The sequence below is a fragment of the Elephas maximus genome, chromosome 7 (genome assembly GCF_024166365.1).
Source record: "Elephas maximus indicus isolate mEleMax1 chromosome 7, mEleMax1 primary haplotype, whole genome shotgun sequence".
Taxonomy (NCBI): Eukaryota; Metazoa; Chordata; class Mammalia; order Proboscidea; family Elephantidae; genus Elephas; species Elephas maximus.
The window spans coordinates 59,618,880-59,642,044 of NC_064825.1; the positions used below are offsets into that span (position 1 = coordinate 59,618,880).

The following is a 23,165-nucleotide window of genomic DNA, read 5'->3' on the forward strand; positions in this document are numbered from 1 at the left end:
ATTTTGAATATTATCTTTTTGTGTCAGAGGGGTCCACAGTCATAATCCAAAAAAGATAGTGCCATCTCTGGGCTCTGGGCTTAACTTATTTCTTCCTGACTCTGAAAAGAGAAGTCTAAAGAAAAGATATCTATGCGAACAGAAGGTTCACAAAAATGACACAGAGTTATGGCCTAAAGAGCATATCTAGAACTCCGATTGCATCTGAAGAAGGAGTGCTGCATCATGGAAAGGATCTGGAGTCAGGCAGGCTCGAACTTGAATTGGTGCCTCACCATTCATCAAACGTGACCTTTGTCAGTATTTCTCCCTCAATTTTTGTTTCATACTGTATAAAGTGGAATAATAATCCCTGCCCTGCAGAATTACTATGAAGATGGAATGATTTAAATATGCAAAACTCAAAACACAAAATTAGGTACCTAGGAATATTAGTTACCTGAACTAGGCTAATGAACTTTGATCCAGTACTAAGAGATCCACCATGATTTCTAATACTAGAAGACCAACAGAGTGGGTAAGAAATACTTATCATTCAAGCACTGCTTTACTGTCTGTAATCACATATTTGAAATAGAAACAGAAGAAATGGTAATAATGGTTTCTATAGAAAGTCCTTCTATGTATTCAAAGCCCCCTCTGCAGCATCTCTGAAACCCCTGCTTTAACTCTTTGGCCTGAACCCCTTATACAATAGGGTTCAAGGCAGGGGGGATGAGATGATGAAGAACATTGAGCAGGATGAGGATTCCCATGGGGACACTGTTTTTGGCCATGTTTGTCAGCACCACAACCAGCAGAATGGTGCTGAAGAAGAAGATGCGGATGAAGTAGGAGCTGCTCATGCTCAGAGCCTTGACTACAACAGCCCGCTCACCCCAGAATCTTAGGACAGCTCTTAGAATGAAGGTGTAGGAGAGGAATATGAGGATGAAATCAGATCCCCGCAAGGTCCAGCCAACCACAATTGGTTAATTTTGTTAAAGGTGAAATTGTTACAGAAAAGTCTGGACAGAGACAGGTTGGCACAGACGCAGTTCTCAATGGCATTTTTCCCACAATAATGGAGCCAGGCAGAGAGAATGGGAACAGGTACAAGCAGCAAAGTGTTCCAAGCCATATTGAAGACACTAGCTGTCTTACTTATCTACTGCTGCTATAACAGAAACACCACAAGCAGATGGCTTGAACAAAGAGAAATTTATTTTCTCACAGTCTAGGAGGCTAGAAGTCCTAATTCAGGGTACCAGCTCCAGGGGAAGTCTTTTTCTTTCATTGCTCTGGGGGAAGGTCCTTGTCACTAATCTTCCCTGGTCAAGGAGCTTCTCAGTTCAGGGACCCTGGGTTCAAAGTATTCCCTCTTCTCCTGGCTCTTGGTGGTAAGATATCCCCCTGTCTCTCTGCTTGCTTCTCTCTTTTATATCTCAAATGAGATTGGCTCAAGACACAATCCAACCTTGTAGATTGAGTTCTGCCTCATTTAACGTAACTGCCACTAATTCTATCTCATTAACATCGTAGAGATAGGATTTACAACACACAGGAAAAGCACATCAGATGACAAAATGGTGGACAATCACACAATACTGGGAATCATGGCCTAGCCAAGTTGACATATGAATTTTGGGGGATGCAATTCAATCCATAACACTAGCCTTAGCCACAAATTGGTCAGTGATGATGGATGAGTACCTCAGTTGGTTGCAGATGGCCAAGTAGCATTCATAAGCCATGACCATAAATGTTCAGGATTCCATGGGGAAGAAACTGTTCATGAAAAACATCTGGAGGAAGCAGACAGAGAAGCTGATAGGCCTGAGGTCAAACCAGAAGATGGCCAGGGCCTTAGGGATGACGGTGAGGCAGAGCATGATATTCAGCAGGAATAGGAGGCTGAGCAGGTAGTACATGGGCTCATGTAGGGAGGCCTCCAGCTGGGTGGTGATCAGGGGGTTGGCATTGGCCACCATGGCCAGGAGGAAGAGGAGGCTGAGGAGCAGGGACAGCCAGTGCTGCCAACTCTGGTAGTTAGGGAAGCAGATGCAAAGGAATTTAGAGATTGGAGCAATGAGGAGTTGCTATGTAATGATATGAGATAAATTCTAAGCTGAAGAGATTTCACCTGGGTTTATGTATAGTAAGAAGTAGTGGTTAAGAGCTATGACTGTTAACCAAAAGGTCAGCAGTTTGAATCCACCAGACACTCCCTGGAAACCCTATGTGGCACTTCTACTCTGTCAAAGTACAGCTATTTTAGTAGCTATATTCTATTCAAAGCATAGCTTTGAAGCGGAATCGATGGCAACAGGTTTTTTTTTGTTTTGTTTTTTTGTTTTTTTTGGTTTAATACACAGGAATTAGGCCAATACAAAACAAAGCTGTCAAACTATCTGCTAGCACCTACTCAACCAGGAATTATAAAATCTACCCTAAATGAAGACAAATTATAGTGAATATAAATAGGAAAGGGTGGCTTGGCAATTTTTTTCTAAAGTTAATCTGGAAAAACAAATAAGACCAAACTGAATCCCATGCCGTTGAGTCAATTCCAACTCATAGTGACCCTATAGGACAGAGTAGAACCGCCCCATAGAGTTTCCAAGGAGTACCTGGCGGATTTGAACTGCCATTCCTTTGGTTAGCAGCCGTAGCACTTAACCACTACGTCACCAGGGTTTCTGGCCAAAAAGTTTAAAAGGAAATTAGTGAGAAGGATTAACCTCACCAAGCACACCACAAAACAAAACAACAACAACAAAAAACCTATGGCAAGTGATACTGAAGAGTTTTACTGACAAACCAAATTGTTAAAGATCAACTCCACAGGCCAGATGCACTCACTAATTTACAGAATAATTTCATATTAAAAATGGTGTCATAAAATTATCTTTAACTATAGGTCTTACAGGTCTTATTAGTAAGCATTGCTGTCATTCTGTGTAACAGTGCTAAAACTCACGGTTTTCTCACTTTTTATCATACAAGAAAATAAAGTTGCAATGAAAAATGTATGATATACTCCCAAACCCTATTATAATCTAAGAGAAAATAAAAGTAAAAAATTGATTAAACTCTGGCTTCTCATTGTACCTCTCCCACCACCCATCCTGAGCTTACTTAACCATGCCGGCACAAGCGCAGTCAACGTTCCAATAGAAAGTTATGCTCAAAAGCAGGCTGTTTTCATTAAAATTTATGACCAACAATTTCAAATGAGCACTTAATAAGCATGTACAGTATAATAATCTCCAGTTGATTCACTCTTTCAACCAGGGAAAGGAATTTTTCAAATTTTCTAAATCCTTCTCACAGCTGATGGCTTCTCCAATTTCTTCACAAAAACAGCACGGGCCATTAGATGGTAAGTTCCTCAATTTCTAAGATGCACTCATAAACCCATCAACATCTATATGCCCTGGTCCTCCTCTTTTCATGTAGTAGAAGTGAGGATCTACCCAACCTCCCAATATCAATCCCTCTATCTGTGATTTAGATTCCACCCACCCTGACCTTCTTAGGAACCTCATTACATATTCAAATTCTCCTTCTCTAGATCCTTCCTGTGGATATTTAAAATGCTCAAGTTTCTCATATCTTGATACATTTTTTCATCTATCCCTCATTCCCATTTGGTTGGTGTAAAGACCATGAGTTCAGCTTTTGACAAATATACCAAATCTCTCTCTTCTTCCCCTTTCTATCACACCCAAATTTAAGAGACTAGAAGAAGTAAAACCAAAAATAAAAACCTGAAACCCATTGCCATTGAGTTGATTGCAACTCATACCCACCCTATATAACAGAGTAGAACCGCACCATAATGTTTCCAAGGAGCAGCTGGTGGGTTTGAACTGCCCACCTTTTGGTTTGCAGCCACAGCTCGCCATAGCTCTTAACCACTATACCACGAGGGCTCCAGAAGAAGTAAAGAGACTTCAAATGATAACTAAAAGTAGAGAAACTGTTGGCTTCAATAGTCCAGATGAGAAGTTGACAGTGTGTGAATAAATGTGGGTCTGATAACAGAAAGAAAGGGACTATTTTAGAGGTAGAAATATACGGCATAGACTGAATTTAGACAGAGTAATTATAAGGAAGAGAGGGTAAAGAATTATAAAATTGCTTTGTCTCTTCTAGCTTAAGTGTCCAAGTAAATTCCATAAAACAGACCACAGGCTTTGAAAAGATCTGGGGTATGTCGTGGAGGCAGAGATGATGGATCGAGTTTGGTATGTTGATTTCATGAAGTTTGGAAGTTACCAAAATATATATGACTATGATCTGTTGATTGAAGCAGTTTGTATTCACTAGAAAGCTCAGAGCTAAGTATAGAGAACTAGAAATTAGCAACACATAGTGTATAGTTCTAACAAAACATATGATTGGCTGCATGGGAAAGAGATAAAAACTAGGACAAGGAGGAGAAAGCCTGTTTCTGTTATATATGAATCCTGTCTAATAGAGGATACTTGCTGTCTTAAGACTGCTCTTCTGGAACATGTTGAAATTTTCCTCACCGAGTAAGATTATGGACCTACTACCCAGTGTCATATTAAACTCAAAAATCCATTTCCATCCCAGAACCACACTCTACTTCTCTGGGATCCCTAAATGGCTTTTCTGGGCAGAGCAGATGATTTCAATCACGTGCTTTCATTATATCTCAGTCCCAAACCAGCTGATAGTTTGGAATGCTGGGACCTGGAGTCTGATGAAATGAATCTCATGGGGAACCAAGTCTTACTTCTTCATATGGTGCTACTGGGTGCCAGTAGTTGAGATGTAGGGAACAGGATTTGAAACTAAGTGGAAATCGAAAAATTCAAATCTGGATCTATATACGTAACTACACATTATACTACTTCCATTACCCTGCAAGGGTTTTGTGTGTAGTAGGGGAAGGCCAGGACCAGGTCAATGGTAGCAAGCATGGTCAAGAAGAGGTACATGGGCTGGTGCAGGGATGGCTCAGTGCAGATGATGAAGAGAATGGTGACATTTCCCACCAGAGCAAGGACGTAAAGGACACCTAGGGACAATGCTATCCAGTGCTGGCTTTCCTCCAAACCAAGTATACTACCAGGAAAAAAGAAGGATGAGGTACCCTCCAGCTGGAATTGATAAGGGTCATCACCAATGACTTAGAGAGAGAAGAGGAAAAGAAACAAAGGTCATGATTTCTCCACTCCTGATAAGTTCTCACATTGTCCAGAGCCAGGTACCATCTTCTTGAAGAGAATAAAGAAGCTTAAACTGCAACACAGGGAATAAAGCTGGAAACAAGAAAGAGAAGCTCCTTTTACTGTGATAATATTTTTAATGGTGAGACATCGTATGTCTGAATTAGGATAATTCTAATTTTATCTAGAGTTTTTTTTTTTTTTAAGAGTAAAGACATGTTCCTTTGGGATAAATGTTTAACTCTACCATTCAATTACTTTTATCTTGGAACTGTCAACTCTACAAGATTCTCTTTATTGACGTCTTGGCATTACTGAACACTATAAATAAATGTGCAATTTTTTAAAGTAGTCTTTCCAGTTTCCATCATATAGTACTCTACAGTTTTCCTTCTACATTCCCAACCCAAAGTCTCAGTCTCTTTGAGTTCTTCTCCATCTGCTTATCCATTATACATTTCTATCCCAGAGTTCCATCCTCTCCTATCTTCTCTCTTCTGTAAATTATCCCTGATTAAAGCCATTCTTTCCCATGGTTTTAACTATTTTTATACTTGCATTTCTTCCAGATCATTGTTTATATATCAAAGATCTTGTTGAAACAAAAGTCTGTCCTTTCATTTACCTTCTAAACAACATCAATACTACATGTGAACATATTAAAAACTGAATTAACTCACCTATTACCAGGAAGTAGAAGAGGTGAACAGTAGACTTCAAACAGTGGCTTGAGAAGACAAACTTAAGTATTATAATGAAATGTGTAAAGACCAGGCGATGGAAAATCAAAAGGGGTGAACATGCTTGGCATTTCTCAAACTGAAAGAACTGAAGAAAAATCCAAGCCTCCACATGCAATATTGAAGGATTCTGTGGACAAAATATAGAACGAAGCAGGAAGCATCAAAAGAAGATGGAAGCAATAAACAGTCACTGTACCAAAAATAAACGGTTGACGTTCAACCATTTCAAAAGGTAACACATGATCAAGTACCAACAGTATTGAAGTAAGACAACCAAGCTGCACTGAAGGCATTGGTGAAAAACAAGGCTCTAGGAATTGACAGAATACCAAATGAGATGTTTCAAGAAACAGATGCAACACTGAAAGCACTCATTCATCTGCACTAAGAAATTTGGAAGACAGCTACCTGGCAACATGACTGGAAGAGATCCATATATTTGTGCCCATTTGGAAGAAAGGTTGATCCAACAAAATTCAGAAATTATCAAACAATATCATTAATATCACATGTAAGTAAAAAAAAAATTTTAAGATAATTAAAACATGGTTGCAGCATAGACATAGACAGGGAACTGCCAGAAATGCAAGCTGGGTTCAGAACAGGATGTGGAATGAGGGATATCATTATTGATGTCAGAAAATACAAGAAAGATGTTTACCTGTGTTTTATTGACTATGCAAATACATTCAACGGTGTGGGTAATAACAAATTACGGATAACATTGCAAAGAATGGGAATTCCAGAACACTTAATCGTGCTCATGAAGAACCAGTACATAGACCAAGAGGCAGTTGTAAGAACAGAACAAGGGGATACTGCATGGTTTAAAATTAGGAAAGGTTTGCATCAGGGTTGTATCTTTTCACCACAATTATTCAATATGTATGCTGAGCAAATAATCTGAAAAGCTGGACTATATGAAGAAGAACATGGCATCAGAATTGGAGGAAGATTCATTAACATCCTGTGATATGCAGATGACACGACATTGCTTGCTGAAAGCAAAGAGGACTTGAAGCACTTACTGATGAGACCAAAGACTATAGCCTTCAATATGGATTATACCTTAACATCAAGAAAACAGAAGTCTTCACAAGTGGACCAATAAGCAACATCATGATAAACAGAGAAAAGATTGAAGTTGTCAAGGACTTCATTTTACTTGGATCCACAATCAGTGTCCATGGAAGCAGCAGTCAAGAAATCAGACAACCTATTGCATTAGGAAAATCTGCTGCAAAGGCCTTTTAAAGTGTTAAAAAGCAAAAATGTCACCCTGGGGACTAAGGCAAGCCTGACCCAGGCCATGGTGTTTTCAATCACCTCATATGCATGCAACAGCTGGGCAATGAATAAGGAAGACCAAAGAAGAATTAATGCATTTGAATTATAGTATTGGCAAAGAATATTGAATGGATTGCCAGAGAAGTGAACAAATCAGACATGGAGGGAGTACAGCCAGAATGCTCCTTAGAAGCAACAATGGCAAGACTTTGTCTCACATCCTTTGGACATGTTATCCAGAGGGAACAGTCTCTGGAGAAGGAAATGATGCTTTGTAAAGTAGCAGGTCAGCAAAAGAAAGGAAGACCCTCACAGAGGTGGACTGACACAATGACCAAACAAAGGTATGACAAGGGGTGAGAAGGGGGCAGAGAAGGGCACCTGCCCCAGAATGCAAGTCCAAGAGGGTACCAGACAAGGGAAAAAATGACATTCTGAGGGGCCACAAATATGAAAGGCCCTTAAATGAGGGAGCCAGGCAAGAGAGGGGAAGGTATTACAGCTGATGTGTTGCCGTTATCAACGTCTATTCATCTTGAAATTGGGGGTGGGGGAACTACTTAAAGATTGCCCCTGGCACTCGAGTTTGGGAGGGGTGCTCAACTAGAGATTGTCCCTGGGCACTGGTTACCCTCACTACAGCCGTGCTGCAGCAAAGAGCTCAAACACAGCAGTTTTGTGAGGATGGTACAGGACTGGGAAATTTTTAATTCTTTTGTACATGGGGTCACTAGGAGTTGGAACCAACTCATTGACACCTCACAACAGCAACTTTTCCCCAAATCTTTTACACTTCCTCTTTCCATATTTCTGTGAATTATATCACTATCTACTTCCACAATCAGAACCATAGAAACTATGCTTACTTATTGTTATTTCTCATTCCTCTTATCCATTCACAATTCCTATTGACGTTATGTTTTTTAATGCAACATCAATGAGTTATATCCATTCCTTTCTTCTTACGCCAGTGACATTGCCTTAGTTCACACCCCCAACTTGTCGCATCTGGTTGGTATCTTTGGGTATCTCTGCATTGCTATAACCTTTTTCCAATACACTCTCCACCCTGAAGCCAGAGAGGTTTTCCTAAGACGCAGATGTTATCTTGTCACTCCTACAGTTAAACTGTTCCATAAATTTAATTTGTAGAATAAAGTCATACTTTTAAGACTAGCATAAAAATATATGTTTTCAAAGACTATCTTTTGTCTGCTTGCCCTGTTTTATACTTAATGTACTTCCATGTGTATATCTTGCTTTAGTCATTTTAACACTCTTGAGGTTATATGAGTACACCGTCCCACTCTACATATACGTTTTAGATATGATACCTTCCTCCTCTTTTACCTGAGTTGGTTCTTCACATCCTTCAAAACTCAGAGTCCACTGTCTCCTGCCCCTTCAAAGGACACACTGGCAGAGTTAGAACCACACTGATTACATAAACAGTCCTTTGTTCATCCACAATTTTACACTTTATGTAAATTATAGAAATCCTATCAGTGTCTTAATGGTTTGCTTCAAGAGAAAGGACCATATCTCTTTAAACTTTAGAGTTAAAAGTTAGTATGGTGAAGTCTGCACAATATATTAGGGAAAAAAATGTTATAGAGTCAGACAGACGTGGGTTTAAATTCTGAGCCTTTCATATTCTAGGAATGAAACTCTGTGAGGCTACTTAAACTGAATCCTGATTTCCTCATTTGGTGGTAGAATAAATTATATTAACATTACTGGTTTATTTTAAAGATTAATTAGGATGATGCATGTAAAGTGCTGGTACACAGGTTAACCCATAAATTATAGTTATCATTACCATTAATGTTAATAATGAAAGAGCTCTGAATATGAGATCATACGACCTTTTCTTTTTTTCTTTGTCTCTATGACTGTTTCTTTGTTTAAAACTTTTGATGTGTCTACATCTCATCACGATATTATGAAAATTCAGTGTCCCTGACACCCTCATGTCAACACAATATGCCAAATAAATAGGTGCCCTGTTTCACTTTCCACAATTCCAGCATTAAAATGAATGACTTGAAATTATGTTTGTATCTGTACATTTGTTTTAAAAGACAAATATGACCTAAAATAATTACATTTCTCTGTATAAGTGTGGAGGGGAGGCACATTTACATATAAAGATAAGAAGAGCCAAGAATGCCTCAGTTCTTGTGGATTATACATCTATTTATCAAAGTGTCTGTTTCATAAACCAATGATGATGACAATATTGACCAAACACTTAAACATAACAGCAACAATATCTGAAATATCACCTAGCCTTTATCTTCCAGATTCAAATCCACCGCTAACCTAAAGTGACTGTGACATATTTTTATTGAGACATCAAAGGAAATCTCATATTCTTAGCAAAAGTCTCATTCCAGTGCTTAACACTCCAAATACTGAGAAAGTTAATTCCCATTCTCAATGACCAGGCGTCTGTGGCAAGCTTCAGCCCATTTCTCCTGTTTTAGCTGAGGAGTTAGGGAACAGCTGCATGCTGAGGAAGGGCAGCTGTGCCTGGGTAAGAACAGTTCCACTGGAGCAGTGGGGGCCCAAGCCAAAATACAGTGAGTAAGGAGAGAGGTAGAGACTCACATGCCCAAGTATAACCTGACTCTTCTTTGTGGTTTTTGAGTCCACGGGAAAAGCCTAGAGTGGCTTATTGAGACTTAATTATTAAAGTAAGCAAAACGTTCCTCTGATTCTTCCAAGAAAGGCACATTGGCTTTATTCCCGGAAACTTAAAAATGAAGACATATTTAACTATTTAGCCAGGAAGCAGAGAACAATTAGCAAATAATTGATGTTGTTCAACTCATATTTATTCATGTAAATTCAATCCAAGTGGACTGTTTTCTGTGAAGTCATCCTCAAATTCAAAAAGGCAGCATGACCTAACTCCTTTTATTTCTTACTATGCCTCCTTTATCTGCCCTGTCATTGCATTGAACACCTTGCACCACAAAACCTTTTAGTGTGTTAGTTCCTAAACAGTAGGGACCATCATGCCTTGCTTATTGCAGTAGTCCCAACTCCGGTTCCAGAAGTTCCAGGAATCTAGTTAGTACTCAGTAACATTTGCAGAATAAATAAATATCTATATTATTAGCGGGATATTATTAAAGAATAAATAAATGACTAGATGAGTGTCTTAAATGAACCAGGAATTATAAGAACTTGACAAGGCAGAGACTGAACTTAAGAGATAGGAATGATGCAGCAGGACGTGGGGTATCCATGAAACGTGTAGTGACTGAGCTTCCACATTCCTCACTTTAAGAGATGCTCTGGCAGGAAGATCCCTGAGGAATCTCTCTGTTGTAAGAGGCTACTACAGAATCTTAGGTGTCTGTCACTACTAGCTAGTCACTTCTGGCACTGCCTCTAGCAAGTAAGGAGGTTCCTGTATGGGCTGTGGCCTGTCTTTCTCCCCTTAACCTCCTTCTTTACAAAGTCCTGGACTCTAGATAATGATTAAAAAAGAGGGGGGAGGGAGATACTGGGACTCAGAGAGAAAGAGATTAGGGAAGGGCATGATAATGACCTAGTAGGATCGGGAGAAACAGAAAACAAGCACTCAGAGACAGAGCCCCAGGTGACAAATCTGAGACTCATGGACAATCGGTAAAATATGCCTCTCACAGGGGCACTCTTCTCCTGATCTCTGGGCTGTCCCTGACAGTAGCATGTTTTAAAGTCCTGCATCAGGCTTGAATGAGACTCAGGAACATGGAGAGAACTTGCAAAAGAAGAACGTTCCCATACTCAGGAGTGTTCCATAATGGCCCTCCGTGCTCTGTCCCAGGAACATCCTCAGTTCCCAGTTCAGTCTCCATCATGATCTTCTGCCCTAACTTCTGAGTAACAGTGATGAACAGGATTTCTGATTCAGGAGGGCCAGACAGCAATCTCTGAATGTCAACGAGGAAATCAAACACATTACCCAAAGTCTGTGCACAAGTTTTCCAAAGATATAAAGCATGAGTACTGGCTCACACAAGACTTGAGGAAAAGAAATTAATCTGCTGTATCTACATGTGCCATATGTCATGGTGAAGATGTAACCTAGGGCCACGCTAAATGCTCCTGTGAATGCTCAAAGCTGACTGTGAAAGTTTAATGGGATCGGTAGGTATCTACAATCTCACAGGTAACTTTGCAGCAATGCATGATCTGAATGGTAAACACTAAGAGAAATGGAACAGGAAGGGTTAGTTTTGAGGAATCAGACCTGGAGAGACCAGCCACTCAGAGTCAGGGGGAAGCAAGCTTAAAACTACTAAAACGTGTCATACTAGAGCTACTGGGAGACTCAGTGCCATACTAGCCAAGCCAAAAAATAACTACTGTCACAAGAGCTGTGGCAAAGGCAAAAATCAGTTCTCAATAATCTTCCCTCAAGCCATAAGTCTCAAAACTAATCTCATGTTCCTCATCTGAAATCCCATGGATCACCTCACAGCTGGTTTTGTCATCTTCATCCAGGAAGTTCAGTCCATTCTTGGTACTTCCTCAAGACAGTGCTGGTGACTGTGAACAAGGCCCTGGGCAGGCCAGCAATTAATACTAAGTGGCAGGTCCCACTGGATTCACAAACATATTTGGACAATGCTGAAGTTTGCCTCCACATTGGCTGGAAGCACACAGCCCTGAGGCTACTGCCTCCGGGGAATCGTTGTTGGACAGGAGAGGCAGAGCAGAGATGGTACCTGCACTTGAATGAATGATCCTCCTCTGTCCAGAATTGTCCATTACGCCTAAGTCTGTATATCCCGATCATTGTGCTGAACCTCATGCATTACTTTGCTTGGCGACCTCAGACTTCTTCTTCTTGCAAAAGAAGCTTGCACCCCAATAAATTCTTTGGTGAATGCTGTGGTTTAATGCACTCATTGTTCCAATTGCAGGAGTGTTGGCTGTTGAAAGTTCATAACGAGTCACTCTCCCTTAGCCAAAGAAGCCTGTCTCCCCCAAGATTACTTTTCCCTCCCTAGTGCAGCCAACACCCAGTGACTGGTCAGTGTAGGAATGCAAAGACCTGATCCTTTTCTTCAACCTGGGGCAATCTGAAGAGACATCTCAGCTCAAGTACTCCACATCAGTCAGCAGAGGCCTCTGAGGAAAATACATCACAACCGAACTTCTTCCCCTGCCTCATCTGGCTCCCCTCACTTTTAGACAGGTACTATTGCCAGGTGTACCCCCCAATAAATATTCTGTATGCAGTACGTCTCCGAATCTGATTTTGGAAAACTCTACATAACATGAAAAGCCCACCTGCCTCACGTGAGCTGAATGCTCTGCTTCTTCTCCAGAGGATTGTGACAGGCCCAAAGACACCCACCTCAGGGCCAAAGCAAGTACAGGAGAAACAGAGTCTCTCTAACATTCCATTCCAGCAAATTCTCAATTTAATTGGCTCAGGCCTCCTCTATCATATCTCCGCATTACCAGCAGACCCTTTCCTTGGTGCTAACTCTAACTAAAGCAGCTACCACTCCACCCTAGTGACCACATTCTCCTTGGAAACAATGATTCAAGCACTACAGTCCTCTCATTCATCCAGTCAACAAGTATTTCTTCACAGCTAGTGGAAAGCCTTATTTATTCATTCTGTAAATAAATATTTGTTAAATATCTACCAATTTCAAATCTTCTAGATGTTAGAAAAATAATAATAAATAACTAATATGACAAAAAGGTCCTTGCCTACTTGGTCTAGTGGAAAAATGCATTGGACAAGAAGTTCAGAAATCAACTCCAGGATTAGATATCCTATTATACTTTTGACTATGGGCAATCACAAAACCAAGTTGAAGTAGATACCCAGAAACTATTGTTAAATAAAAATCCTTCACATCAGGCTCATATTCCCAGAAGCCGGTGTTCGATTTAATCAATATTGACCTCAGGTGATCTCTTAGTCTTATCCCATGAACTTTCATCTGAAAATTCTAACATCTGGGAAATCCCTTAGTGTGAAGATATCCCACTCCTCCAAACCTCATCTGATTGACAAGGTTACAGAATTAATGCTCCCTGGTGACTCCAGCCTTGATGAGGCTCTTCCTTGTATTATTCCCCATTCATTTCACAAATCCACGTCTTGTCTCTGCTCAATTTCCCAATGGTTGCCTCACTTCACCACCTGCGTTATCTCCCTCTCCTTTGGGGTGCTCTGGTAGATGGCTAGGCACAAAATTCAGAGTTGTGGTGACCTGGAGAAGAAACAGAAGCTTGTGGTAAAAAACAATAATGTGAAGAATTCTAAATCACTGCTACCTTACTAAGAGCACGAGAGAAAATGAGAGGATGTGCACTCAAGCTCCTCTTTTCAGGTTAATATACTAAGAAGTGTACAAAATTACTCACATCCCCAACACGTATTGTGCCAAATAATATCGTGAATTAGAAAACTGAGATCTACAAAGAAGGAAATTGCACATGATTGCAGCTCTATTCAGTGACAGAATAAGACCAGAGTTCACCTCCATTAACCCCCAAGCTAGGATGTTATCACCCTTTCTCTGCATTAGCAGTGACTGCTGCAGATCTAGGGAAGAACATCTAGGCCCTGTGGCTAGATTTGGGCGGCACAGGAGATCAAACACCAGAGCTGATATAGAATGATTTAGAAATTACATGTCTTCCCAACATCCTCCAGTCCCTCCAGGACTATAATCTTCTCACGTGAGAGACAAACATAAGGACATGTAGATACCTGGGCCTAGAATCTGAGAGGGCTTGGAGTGTAAGGGAAGTGATTCAAATTCTAGGCAGAAAAGGGGCAGCAAAGTTGACCTTAGAGCCTCATTTACAGCAAGAAGAGGTCTCTAAGCATGAAGGAAAAGAGCAGAAGTTAGCCAGGATGCATGGACCAGGAGAAAAAATACAGTACAGTTTTGAAATGGTTAAGGAAGTTTTGTTCTTCTTTCCAAGAGTCAACCATGTAATTATTGTTCATACCTTCAACCAAGGCTGCTAAGAAGGCTATGTGATAACAGCAGAAAGTGTGAGGTCTGGGAGGATGGGAGATATAAGTGGACCTTGTAGTTCTAGTGACATGGAATAAACTTGACCAGGAGTCAAAGTTCTAGTTTCAAGGACTATTTCTGCCATTCTTCAGCTGCGCAACCTTCTGCAAAGCACTTACTTTCAAGGCTTAGTTTCCTCACATGTAAAATGAGTATACTAAAACTTATCTCACAAGATCATTGTGGGAATCAAATGAGACAAAATATGTGAAAATTCTTTATCAAATGTTGAAAGAAGAAGGAGTAGTAGTATTGTAATCACCGAATTATCAGAAATAAATGCTGCATTAGGAGCCATGGTTAAAAAACTGAAATTTCAAACATTGAGCAACAACACATATTCATTTCAAAAAGATGGCCAGATACATTCATCCCACAGGTGAATAATGTAAAAAAGTAAGCTGTAACAACCAAGCCAAAAATATCATATCCTCCTCCCACTTTGGTCCCATCTTCCCTTGCCATAACACATTGTTCCTCACAGCAGCACCAGGATATCCTTTGAGAGAGGGGAGAAAGGTTAAGAAACGTGACTGTACTGATACTGGTACAAGGACAGCCACACTGACCAATGGAACAAAATTGAGATCCCATATGTAAACCCATCCACGTATGGTCACCTGATCTTCCATAAGGGTCCAAAGACCAGTACAGGACCCACACTTCACACTATACACAAAAACTAATTCAAAATGGATCAAAGACCTAAATATAAAATGAAAAACTATAAGGATCATAGAAGAAAAAATAGGACCAACACTGGAGGCCCTGACTAATACATGGCACTAACAGATTATAAACCATAATTAACAACACACAAACTCCAGAAGATAAGCTAGATAACTGGGATCTTCTAAAAATTAAACATTTATGTTTATCAAAAAACTTCACCAAAACAGTAAACAGAGAAACTACAGACTAGGAAAAAAAAAAAATGACTATGTCAAATCTGACAAAGGTCTAATCTCTAAAATCTACAGGAAAATCCAACACCTCTACAACAAAAAGACAAATAATCCAATTAAAAAATGGGCAAAGGATATGAATAGACACTTCATCAAAGAAGGCATTTAATCAGCTAACAAATACATGAAGAAAAGCCTCGATCACTAGCTATTAAGAGAAATGCAAATCAAAACCACAATGAGATATCATCTCACCCTGACATTACTGGCACAAATCAAAAAATAACAAATGTTGGAGAGGCTGTGGGAAGATTGGAACCCTTATGCACTGCTGGTGGGAATGCAAAATGTTACAACCATTTTGGAAAATTATATGGCGCTTCTTTAGAAAGCTAGAAAAAGAAATTCCATATGATCCAGCAATCCCACTCCTGTGAAAATATCCTAGAAAAATAAGAGCTGTTACACGAATAGACATATACACACACACGTGTTCACTGCAGCAAAAAGATGGAAATGACCTAGATGCCTATCAACAGACGAATGGATAAATAAAGTATGGGACACACACAATGGAGTTCTATGCAATGATAAAGAACAATGATGAACCTGTGAAGCATCTCATAACATGGATGAATCTGGAGGGTATTATGCTGATAGAAATAAGTCAATCACAAAAGGACAAATATTGTATGAGACCACTACTATAAAAACTCATGAAAAGGTTTACACATAAAAAGAAACAGTCTTTGATGGTTATTGGGGGGGGTGCGGGGAGGACACTAAATAGACAATAGATAAGTGGTAACTTCGATGAAGGATGACAGTACAGAATACTTGGGAAGCCAGCACAACTTGTCCAAGACAAGGTCATGGAAACTCCATAGACACATCCAAACTCCCTGAGGGATCAAACTACTGAGCTAAGGGCTGTAGGGACCATGGTCTCAGGGAACATCTAGCTTAACTGGCATAACATGTATTATAAAGACAATGTTCTACATTCCACTTTGGTGAGTAGCGTCTGGGGCCATAAAAGCTTTTGGCTGGCCATCTAAGATACTCCATTGGTCTCAGGCTTTCAGGAGCAAGGGAGAATGAAGAAAACCAAAGACACAAGGGAAAGATTAGTTCAAATAACTGGTGGACCACAAGTACTACAGCTTCCACCAGACTGAGTCTAGCAAAACTAGATGGTGCCCAGCTACCACCACTGACTGTTACGACAGGGGTCATAATAGAGGGTCCTGGAGAGAGCTGGAGGAAAATGTAGAACAAAATACCAACTCACAAAAAAAAAGACCACATTTAACTGGCCTGACAGACACTGAAGAAACCCTGAGAGTATGACCCCCAGACACCCTTTTATCTCAGTAATGAGGTCACGCCTGAGGTTCACCCTTCAGCCAAAGATTAGTTAGGCCCATAAAACAAAACAAGACTAAAGGGGCACACCAGGCCAGTGGAAAGGTCTAGAAGGCAGGAGGGGACAGGAAAGCTGGTAATAGGGAACTCAAGGTCAAGGAGAGTGTTGACATGTCTTGGGGTTAGCAACCAATGTCAGAAAACAATATGTGTACTAATTGTTTAATGAGAAGCTAATTTGTTCTATAAAACTTCATCTGAAGTACAACTAAAAGAAAAAGAAATATGGTGCTAATAACCTGAGCCCCACACCACCCCACCTTGTAGGCCATAATGGTGTCTTCACAACACTGTAAGAAACAGTTACATCTAGTATCCCAACTATTCCCTCAAGACCCAGTGAATACCCCTCCTTATATCTTTTTCCTCAAGGAAAAGTGTGACACAGTAAGTTTTGCTCCTCTGTCTCTATTAGGGAAGTAAATAAAAGGAGATAAGGAGGTCTAAAAACCAGATGAATCTGGGACTCAAGTTTCAGGTGCCTTTGTAGATGCTTCCCCATGATTCACCCTGTCAGATTCAAAGTAAAACAGACTTCCAAATAATCTACTGTTGATGCAGGACTAGAAGAATGTTTGCTGCTTTGGGGTGAGGAATTCTCACACACTCCACCCACACATGTCTGTCTCCACCGAAAAATAAAGGTCCAGATAGATCACAAACAGTATTGTCTATATTATCAATTTTCCCTAGTTTCCCTGAGAGCATGCAATTCCAGCCCAGACAAACTATCAAATTGTCCAGTTCTGGGAAGAGCAGGGGAAAGTTAATTTGTAAATAAAGTCTGTATGTATCCCTCTTCTTCAGGCCTACTCTTAGCAAATAGTCACCACAGATCTTCATTGATTTTCCTACAGGGGAATGGGAATTTAAGCTACCAGCCAGATTTTAAGAATGAGGTACTTAATGGGCATCTTCAGGCATTGCCTATAGGGACACAGGATGAAGCTACCATTACCTAGGCACCAATGAATACGTCTCCTTTCTCTTCAAACAAAATTCTAACATGTCTCTTCCTCTTTTTAGGGCCCCAGAGAACATCCTGAATAGGGAATATTTTGAACAGCATGCTCCAGGTTGCCTTGTAAAGAGGAGAGCCAAGGCCCTGCAGCCAGGAACAAGAAGAGGTTTCCAGTCATGGGGAATAGAACCATCTTGGATTGGTGGCCCAGAAAGATCTGATCTAGGTAGGGTCAAGGAGAAGGCAGGAGATAGGGAGAGGCATCCCCAGGACCAGCATAGAACATTACCGTAGAAGACCTCAAGTAAGATAGGTGGAAACAAGATAGGAAGGGTGGAGCTTTAATTAGAAGGTAGAAAAAGGCTAGAGAAATGAAAAATGTCTCCTGTGCCTATACTTGAAAGGGTAGGTACAATGCTAAGCCAAGACTGGAGCTATAGCCTACAGGTATGGCCATTCACATGTTATCTGACCATGGTAGAAATTATTCACCAACTGTGGCCCTTCTTAACTAACCTCTTGATATTTGACCCTCCACTTCTGACAATGGTGCCACATTAATCCATGGGAGGATATCCAAGACTATAAAGAGTCTAGTCATAACATTGGGTGAAAAAGTATGGGAGAAAATGAGTGTGTTCCTCTTCAGAGAAGATGAGATGTCATGCATGATTCTCCATGGATTCTTCAAATTCAGGAGGAACTTCCCTGTGGAGAAAAATTATTTGTTTTATGGAGCAAAATGAAAAACAAGAGCACATAAAATTTATACCTCAGGACTCAGACATGTGTGTTTTCAGAATGATAATCTCTTGTCAGAAAAAGGGAGATCATCACAGGCTATATTGGAAGGCAATAGCACAGGTTAGATTGGTATGGTTACTACTCAGATTCAGGTTACCCACAGAGGGGCAGCAGGCGCTAAGGGTACTGACCCAGTTGTAGGATGAAAATACACAGCAGGTAGGTTTCAAGCACAGCCTGGGCTATGAACCCTCACATAAACACCCAGTTTTCTGACAGTGACGACAAGCATGGTGACAGTGAGCTTTAGGAGAAGTGATGCTTTGATACCTCTGAGACAGGACACAGACATCATGAGATAGCAAAACACCAGCCCAAACACCCAGACAAAAAGGAAGGAGTACACAGGACAAGTATCAAAAGCAATACAAAAGGTCAGTTCAAGAGGAACAGAGGAGGTGGACAGGTAACTATGCCAGGAACTGAGGCCTAGAAAATTAAAAAAAAAAAAAAAGGAGAGAGAGAGAGAACTTAGAGCTGGGCTTTAAGTTCAGTGTGAATACAGACCACATGACTGAAATTCTTAAACCTTAACATGAAGTTAGAAATTGTATAAAACATCAATAGATCAGGACAAGACTGAGCCTCCAAAACCAGTCAAGAATCCTTGGATTAATAATGTAAGATCAAAAAAGATTTCCTAAAGTCTTCTAAAGGTGTTGTGGAAAGAACTATAGATATGTTTAAAGATGATAAAGTAGAAGATACACATGAAACTAAGGCAAAGCAGAGGTATGAGCAAAGATCTGTGGCCACACCTTGGAGAATGGAAACACCTTGGAAAGACCACTAATTATGCCCGTGGGGATCAGGAAAAGCTTCACACATGAGCCAGCCTTAGAGAGGAAAATTGGAGGATGGCAGTATATTCCAGATGGACTTATTAACATAAAAAAGAACACTGAAGTTCATACTAATATGAAATTCTTGATGAACAGCTAAGAAATCAATGTTGAGGTAGCAGTGGAGAGGCATGAAGTTTGAAAGAAAAGTTGGACCCAGAGTGTGACAGACTTTAGATCTCTTCTGAGAAGCACTGTATATTAAATAAGAAGTAAAGGAAGACAAGAAAAAGAAGGAAAATGGGAGGTGGAGCCAACATCACACCATAGATAGATGCACGACAACATCCCTATGCAGCAAAGACTAGAAAAACTAAATAAAACAGATACAAACATCAATTCTGAAACCATAAGCATCAAATGAAGCGATAAAGACCTAGCTCAAACACCAAATGGAAGAAGAAATTGATGCAAAACAGAGAACGAGGAGAGATACAGTAAGATGGTACAGTGTAGTCGTCTTGAAACACAAGCACCAACAACCCTGGACAGGTAGCCTCACTATGGCCTCACCCTTTGAGACTGACGCGGCTCCGCTTCCCATGCTCCTTGTCTCTTCAGCTCCTGTTTCCTGCTTCCTTGGCCTCTCAAGCCCTTAGGCCTATTGAGCTAGCCCAGCCTCTGTCTTGCTCAGGTAACTGTTACAAAGCTCTTTAACTCTATCAATAAGTGCCCAAGGTACGCACTCAGCCAAGAAGCCTCAGCACAAAGGCACTCAGCTCTCTAGCTTGGGTCAGTTCCCTTGCCATCTGGAAACAGTCTCCTGGTTCTGGGGCTGCAGTTTCTCTGCTGATGATTCTTGCCATCTGCACCATCTCCAGTGTTACAGCTCTCTTCACTTCTTTATGAGCCCTCGTAAGAACTGCCTTTGATGTTCATAATTCCACCAACAGTCTCTTCAGGGAAATCTAGGCTTTTTCACCATTATGAACCTTAAAACTCTTCTAGCCTCTACCCATTTACAGTTTCAAAACAGCTTCCACATTTCAGATATCTGTTAGAGGAGCACTCCACTCTCACTACCAAATTTTGTCTTAGGTACCTAGTGCTGCTATGATAGAAATACCACCAGTGGATGTTTTAACAGACATTTATTCTCTCACTGTGTAGGAGGCTAGAAGTCCAAATTCAGGATGTTAGCTCCAGGGGAATCCTTTCTCTTTCTGTCAGCTCTGGAGTAAGGTCTTTGTCATCAGTCTTCCCCTGGGTATAAGAGTTTCTTAGCCCAGAGACCCCAGTTCCAAAGGACATGCTCCACTCCCAGCTCTTATTTCTTAGTGACAGGAAGTCATCCCTCTCTCTGCTTGCTTCTCTCTTTTATATCTCAAAGAGACTGACTGAAGACACAACTTAATCCTGTAGATTGTGTCCTGCCTCATTAACATAGCCACCTCTAATATGCATCATTAACATCATAGAGGTTAGAATTTGACAACTAAAGGAGGAATAAACAGTGTAGGTATAGAACTTTCAAATGGAGAGGAAGTCAAGGAGATATCAAGTAATAAAAGACTGCTTCAAAATTAGGAATATAAGGGTATGTTTCAAGGTAACCATAAAGAAAGTTAACAAAACTACTCATCAAAATAAAAAAGAAGAAAAACATAAACATTCAGTAAACAAAAAAATCTATAATAACAAAAGAAAAGAAAGGAAAATCTACAAACAAAAAGAACTCAGCACAGGAAAGTAAAAGGAACAATGAAAATGTGTCGGCATCACAAAAAGAAACCACAACAATATGACACCAATTAACTCATACCTATCAGTGGAGCCCTGGTAACACACTGGTTTACAGCTTGGCTGCTAATCAAAAGGTCTGCAGTTCAAATCCACCAGCCACTCCTTAGAAACCCTATGAGGCAGTTCTACTCTGTCCTCTACGGTCACTGTGAGTCAGAATTGACTCAATGGCAACGGATGACAAATAATCACACTGAATATAAATGGCATTAATGTACCTGTAAAAAACAAAAAGTGATAGAATGGATTTAAAAAACAAGACCCATCAGTATGCAGTCTACAAGAGACACACATTAGACACAAAGACACTACTATATTAAAAATCAAAGGATGGAAAAAATATACCAAGTAAACAGTAACCAAAAAAAAGCAGGAGTGGCAATCTCAGATAAAATAGACTTTGAGGCAAAATCCACTATAAAAGGCAAGGAAGGACGTTATATAATAATTAAAGGGATAATCCACCAAAAAGAAACTACCTTAATAAATATTTATGCAACCAATGACAAGGCTCCAAAAAACATAAAACAAACTCTAACTGTGCTGAAAAGAGAAATAGACAGACAGTAGTAGTAGGAGACTTCAACACTCCACTCTTGGTAAAGGACAGAACATCTAGAAAGAAACTCAGCAAAGATACAGAAGATCTAAAGGCTACAATAGATGTATATAGAACACTCGACCCTATAGCAGTAAAGTATACATTCTTTTCCAGTATACATGGAATATTCTCCAAAATAGACCACAAAGCAATGCTCAATTTAAAAATAAATAATAGGCCATGAAGCAACCCTCAATAAAATCCAAAACATCGAAATAATAGAAGCATTCTCTCTGATCACAAACCATAAAAGTAGAAATCAATAACAGGAAAAGAAAGGAAAAAGAAACAAATACATGAAAACTGAATAACAACTTGCTTAAATCCAACTGATAAACTTGCAATAAAATAGAAATAGAAGGGAAATTCCTCAACATAATAAAGGGCATCTAAACAAAACCAACAGCCAACCTCATTCTTAATGGAGAGAGGCTGACATCATTCCCCCGAGAACGGGAACAAGACAGGGATGCCATTTATCACCACACCTATTAAACATCTTGCTGGAAGTCCTAGACAGAGCAATAACACAAGAAAAAGAAATAAAGGCCCTCCAAATTGGAAGGGAAAAGTACAACTATCCCTATTTGCAGGTGATATGGTCCTATACATAGAGAACCACAAAGATTCCACAAGAAAACTATTGGAACTCATAGAAAGATTTAGCAGAGTAGCCGGATACAAGGTCAACATACAAAAGTCAGTTGGATTCTTACACCCAATCTTCAAAAAGGAAATCAAGAAAACGATGCCATTTGTAATAGCCCATTCAGGTGTGATTAATTACATTTGTGTGTGACCTTTTTAGCCATGGTCTTGTAACTCCAACCCAAGTGATTGGGTAGGACTGTGTGATAGGGTAATTGTAGCCCACTAAGGGGTTTGGTCAGTTTTGCCTTAAAAGAGAGTCAATTCCAGAGCAGAGAGGGGGATCCTACCACTTCCAAGGAAGAACAGCCAGGAGCAGAGATTATATCCTTTGCACCTGGGATTCCTGTGCTGAGAAGCTCCCGGAAGCAGAATACCAAGACAGAAAGAGAGAGAGAGAGAGAGCTGTAACCCTAAAGATGGTGAGAAGCGGTGGCAGGAGAGACCAGCAGCAGAGACCTAGCAGCAGGACATGGCATGGTGGGCTTCCTGGCCTACAGAGAGAAAACTGAGTGCCTTTGGGCAGAGGCCTAGGGCCAGGGAGAGGAATGCTTGTGAGCATGGCTGGGAAGAGGCTGTCCTGATGAAAGAACTATATCCTGAGTGTTCCTGAGCCTGAATTATAACTGTTACTTCCCTTATAATAAACCCCACAATCATGCGTATGGTCTTTGAGTTCTGAATGGCCATTGCAATGAATTATCAAACCCAGCAGAGAAGTAGAGAGTGCTGTGGGAGGGATGGCTGTTGTCAGAGTGGGTAAAAATGGTGGAGAGAGAAGGCATGTCTGACCTCTGCCTCATCAGAATCAGGCTTGGGCTGTGGATCTTGGTTCTCTTTCCCTCTTGTGGGCTTAGAGGAGGTCGAACACTGCCTCCAAGCCATTTTTATACCCTAAAAAGATAAAATAGTTAGGAATAAATCTAACCAGGGACATAAACCAAAACCCACTGCCATCAAGTCATTTCCAACCCATA

General features: G+C 40.3%; 1 pseudogene; it reads right to left on the reverse strand.

The window, feature by feature from the left end:
* Nucleotides 1–560: 560 nt before the first annotated feature.
* On the reverse strand, nt 561–11,977 carry LOC126080067 (olfactory receptor 56A1-like; annotated as a pseudogene).
* Nucleotides 11,978–23,165: the final 11,188 nt, after the last annotated feature.